The sequence below is a fragment of the Chinchilla lanigera genome, unplaced genomic scaffold, assembly GCF_000276665.1.
Source record: "Chinchilla lanigera isolate Chin_1 unplaced genomic scaffold, ChiLan1.0 scaffold00008, whole genome shotgun sequence".
NCBI classification, from domain to species: Eukaryota; Metazoa; Chordata; class Mammalia; order Rodentia; family Chinchillidae; genus Chinchilla; species Chinchilla lanigera.
In genome coordinates this window covers 8,492,785-8,498,036 of record NW_004955409.1, presented here as the reverse complement: position 1 = coordinate 8,498,036, position 5,252 = coordinate 8,492,785, and the positions used below count along the sequence as shown (strand labels likewise).

General features: G+C 51.0%; 1 long non-coding RNA gene across 1 annotated transcript in view; it reads left to right on the top strand.

Moving 5' to 3' along the window:
- Window positions 1–2,550, top strand: part of LOC106147726 — a 5,143-nt gene extending 2,593 nt beyond the window's left edge. The window contains exons 2-3 of the long non-coding RNA XR_001232638.1: window positions 236–374; window positions 1,808–2,550. This is a non-coding gene — a long non-coding RNA (uncharacterized LOC106147726). The remainder of the gene's footprint in view (window positions 1–235; window positions 375–1,807) is intronic.
- The last annotated feature ends 2,702 nt before the right edge of the window (window positions 2,551–5,252 follow it).

Below are 5,252 nucleotides of genomic sequence, written 5' to 3'. Positions count from 1 at the left end.
TAACCTCAAACTTAGGGTGATCCTCCTGCCTCAGCCTCCCAAATGCTGGAATTACAGGTGTGCACCACTACACCTAGCTTCTATTGTTCTTTTAAATATAGAGGGGAAAAATAAGTAAATATAGGGGGAAAGATGTTTATGGCGGCACAGTTTGTAATAGCTAAATCTTGGAAACAGCCCAAATGCCCATAAACTGATGAACGGATAAAGAAGATGTAGGGGTTTTTTTATGCAGTGGAGTACTACTCAGCCATAAGGAGAAGCTTGAGACCTTTCTGGTAAACGCATGCATCGTGAGGCCATTCTCTTAAGTAAGATACATCGGACACCCGTGTCAATACCGCACTGTACCTCTGGTGTAAGAAACCGAAAGTGTAAGTAAGGACCAGAGTGGGTAACAGCCACTGTGAAATAGGAAGAAAATGTTCTAATGGGAAGGAGAACAAGAGCGGAGGGCAGCGGGGACAACATGGAAACAAAGCTTTTGTAAATAAGGAGGGGAGGAGGGCTTGAGGGGAGGGGAGGGGAGGGGAATGGAGGAAAAAAGAATAGATACATCATGTCCGGGTACAGATTCCCTACAAGGAATGTGATCATTGTGTCTATCTAAAATGTACTAATAAATTTAACTTTGAAATATAAATACAGGGGGAATGCCAGGCGTGGTGGCTGACATCTGTAATCCCAGCAGTTGGGAGGCGGGGACAGGAGGATCACTGAGTTGGAGGCCAGCCTGAACATAGTGAGACCCCATCACAAAAAAACAAAAATAAGGGAAAAAAGCTGGGTGTGGTGGTGCATACCTGTAATTCCAGCACTTGGAGGCTGAGGCAGGTGGATCGCTGGGAGTTAAAGGCCAGCCTGGGCTACGTAGTGATACCCTGTCTCAAAAAATGGTGCTAGTGACAGTTTTCTGTGTTGTCTCCTGAGAGGCAGTTTGTGCTGAGGGCCGTGTGTTAGCACGAGCTGCCTCTGAGACACTCCCCGGCTGCCGCGTGCCCCTGGGGAACTCTGGCACAGAGGGGCACAGAGCAGCCCAGGCTGGGAGCCAGGCCTCTGTAGGACCCACAAGCCAGATAAAGACGAGTGCAAATGACGTTCCCACCCCTGGCTTCTTTCCACATCTTTCTGCAGGCCCTGTCCTGCTTTATCTCCCAGATCAGGATGCAGGTTCCCTCGTAGCTCCAGGGCTTTCCCGAACCGAGCAGCTCCTAAAATGTGTGCACTTTTTCTTGGGTCACAGTTCCCACACTGGAGCACTTGCGGCCCTGTGTGTGCTCCTCAGAATGAGCACGGAGACCGGGGAGGGGGGGGGTGTTCCTTCCACAGGGGACTTCAGCCGCAGGGCCAGAGCTGCTCCACAAATAAAGGGCTGAAGCCAGGCGTGGGGGTACCCACCTGTGACCCCAGCCCTGGGAAGGCTGAGGCAGGAGGATCGCCACGAGTTTGAGGCCAGCCTGAACTACAGAGCAAGATCCTGTCTCAAGGGAAAAGAAGAAAAGGAAAAAGTACCTGGCTGAAGTAGTAGGCATCCAGTGTTTGGACTTGGAGGCGTAATTTTTTTCTGTGTGTGTGTGTGTGTGTGTGTGTGTTTTGTTTTTTGAGACAGGGTCTTGCTGTGTAGTTCAAGCTGGCCTTAAGTTCACTGTGTAGCCCAGGCTGGCCTCAAACGTGCAGCAGTCCTCCTGCCTCAGCCTTCAGAGCACCAGGTTTACAGGTGTGCGCCACCCTGCCTAGCGGGACGCGTAATTTTGAGTACTAGTGTGACACTGCACTCGGGAATGACTTCCCAGCACTTTTCCAACAGCCACATTATTCTCAGCAAAAGCCACAGCCCCAACACAAGCACCATCCTCGGCAAACACAGGACAGGAGGTCGTAAAGGAGAGATACGCAGAGCTCGGGTCTCCCAGCCAGGACACCTGATCACAGCCATGCATTCGTCCTGGCTGCCCTGACCTCTGCCCGTCACAGCCCTCATATGAGGTCCCGGCCTGACCCCGACAGGACACTTCGCCCTTTCCCAAGCCCCAAGGAAGGCCCTGTGCAGGGTAAGCGCAGTGAGTGGCTCACCAGGGACTTGCAAGGGCAGCCTGACTCCCTGTGCCCGGAGGGAAGCCCAGAGAGGACAGGCAGGCCGGCTCCGGGCAGTGGGCACGTGGAGGGAAGGAGCTGGAGGAGCCGGGGTCTTTGCCTGGGAGAACACAAGCGCGGGGTCTCCAGTGCTGTGCTCGAGGCCTTCTTGTCACGAGAGCTGCAGAAGTGGCTTCCGTTACGAGCGATCGGGCACCTCGTGAGACGGAGGCGACATCTGCTTTCATACGGCTCTTTGTCAGAGAAGCAAAACATCTGGTCAGTTCCATTGGATTACACAGCGACAGGCTCTCTGTGCCAGGGAAAGCAGCGCAAAAAACTGGGCAACGTTGGGGACCACTGCAAAGCGGCTCTGAGCTGGACTTCATGTCAACCAACTGGCTCTCCGTGTTTACTTGTGAGTTGTCTGAGTTAGGCACCTTGCCTGAAGATGGGCAGTGGACTCACAGTAAGTGAACCTCTGTGAGTCACTGGTCACCCTGAGGCCTGTATTGGCCTGTGAAGCTGTGACTCCTCAAAGGACAAGATAAGGCCGCAGCTGAGGACGTCTGGCTCCAACCCCAAGTAAAAGGACACTGCAGCTGCAGGCATCTCACCCCTGCTGTGAAGGCCTTCCTGGAGATAACATAGTTCTCCTAAAATAACATAATGTATTACCTGGAAAAGTCCTGCCCAGATTCCTGCTTTTTCTTGAGTATCCTCCTCCTTTGTTTGTAAACCAAATAAATATGGGCTGCCCAGAGAAGTCTTTGGCTAAACTCAGAGAATATCAAAACTGTAAGAGAGTTAGTCCCTCCTGGAGCCCTGAAATCATTTCAGTTGTCTCATTTATTTAAGCCTTTGCCGTCCACTTGCTTGGGAGATTGCAGGCCTGATCAGCCCGCAATAACTAAGGGTTATTTAACCAGATACGATATCCTCAGAGACTGCACAATAATGGTGAGTTATATGGTGGCTCCTGCTCTTTTATTTTTTTGTTTTTTTGAGAGAGGGTCTCTGCCAGGCGTGGTGGTGCACACCTGTAATCCCAGCACTCGGGAGGCTGAGGCAGGAGGAGCATTGCGAGTTCGAGGCTAGCCTAGGCTATAAAGTGAACTAAAGGCCAGCCTGAACTGCATAGTGAGAACCTGTCTCAAAAAGACAAAAAAAAAAAAAAAGAGGGTCTCACTATGCAGTTCAGGCTGGCCTTGAACTCACCATGTAGCCCAGGTTGGGCTCAAACTCACAGCGATCCTCCTGCCTAAGCCTCCACGCGCTGGGATTGCAGGCGTGCACCACCACGCCCGGTTGTAACATTCTATTTCTTCCTCAGGATAATAGTTACTCAGATGTGCGCCATGTGCCTGGCTCCTGCTCTTAATTTTTGATAGTTTCAAGCATTCTTGAAAGTCCTCGAGATTCAGGCACAGAATAATGCTTTATTTATGCACAGTAATGTCCTTGGCTGCGCAGAGGATGAGTCCTGGAGAGACTGTGGCTTCCGTGGATGAAGTTGGGCTGTTTGGGAATGAAAAGGGGCAGCAATATGTACTGATACGGCCCACCTTAACAACCTCAAAGTTTTTACAGATTGTACGCTGCATCTCATGTACCAAACAAAACTGCAAGGTGGGGAGAACAGCAGAAAAGATGTTTTGTGACATCAAAACGGGAGAGAAAACTGCATGTTTTTGAAGGAGACCTTCCAAGTGGGCAGCTGAAATATTTTCCAAATCTAAAATTGCATTTAGAAAAAAAATAAATAAAATTGCATTTAGAAAATTCACCAGGCGCAGTGGCACACACCTGTAATCCCAGCACTTGAGAGGCTGAGGCAGGAGGGTCGCCATGAGTTCGAGGCCAGCCTGAAATATAAGGTGAGACCCCGTCTCAAACAGAGAACCTAACGCCCTACTGATGCCAGGGGCCGGAGCCCAGGCAGGTGGGCAGCGAGGAGCCCAGCAGCGGCCATGCTGAGGCGTCACCTCCTGCTCTAGCGTCACCTCCTCCGTGCTGTGTGGCTCCTAAGGGGCCATGAGCCACAGCAGTTGGGGACCGGGGACCCTGTGCAGAAATCTGCTCCTAGAGATGGACCCCTTGAGGAAGGGATCTGTGGGGATGCTCGAGGGCATCCACATTAGTGCGTCAAGGCGCTAGCACGCCCTGGGGTAAAACCCAACATAGCCCAGGCTTCACCGCAGGGGCCTTTGTTCAATAACCGTGTCTGTGAGGAGACTGCCTGAGGGTGCTGGTTGGGTTTTACTGACCGCTTATTCTGGACTACTAGCGAATTAGGTGCCACAGAGACAGAGGACTAAGGTGTGTGGAGGGTTTGGTTGTATTTTCTTTTTTTTGGTTCCAGGAATCAAACTCAGGACCTTGTACTTGCCAGGAAGGCGTTTGTGCTGCTGAGCTATATCCCCGGCCCTGATGCTATTTTACAGTTTCAAAGTATTCAGTTCTATAAAAGATGAGAAGTGAAAGCCAGGCGTGATGGTGCATGCCTGTAGTCCCAGCACTCTCAGCAGTGGGGAGGCTGAGGCAGAAAGGTTGCCCTGAGTTTGAGGGCAGCCTAGGCTACATAGTGAGTTCAAGGCCAGATTGAACTACATAGCAAGACCCGGTGTCTTAGTTACTTTTCTCTTGTTGCTGGGACAAAATACCTGACGCCCAAAATGAAGGAAGGAAAGGTTTATTTCACTTACAGTTTGTGGAGGTTTTAGTCCGTACTTGGCAGATTATAAGGCAGAGTGGCACATGCAGAGGGCTACAGCTCATGGTGTCCGAACACAGCAAAAGCAACAAGCACACACACAAGGGAGGAAATGGCCAGAAGCACAAAAGCCAGGAAACGGCCCCAAGCAGCCTCTTGCTCTCCCTTACATATGCAAACTATCCACCCCAGGGCGGGTGCAGCTCTCACACCCATAATCAAGCAAACTCTAAAAGCCTGCCCCATGACCTCATGAGGCTTTGGGGGGACACCCAGACACGAACCATAACACCCGGTCTCTAGGAAAAAAAAAAAAAAAGAAAGAATGGCTGAGCCAGGTAGAGCATGCCCCTAATCCCAGCACTTGGAGGCTGAGGCAGGAAGATCACTGTGAGTTTGAGGCCAGCCTAAACTACACAGCAAGATCCTGCAAAAAAAAAAAAAAATTAAAGAAGGAAAAAGAAGC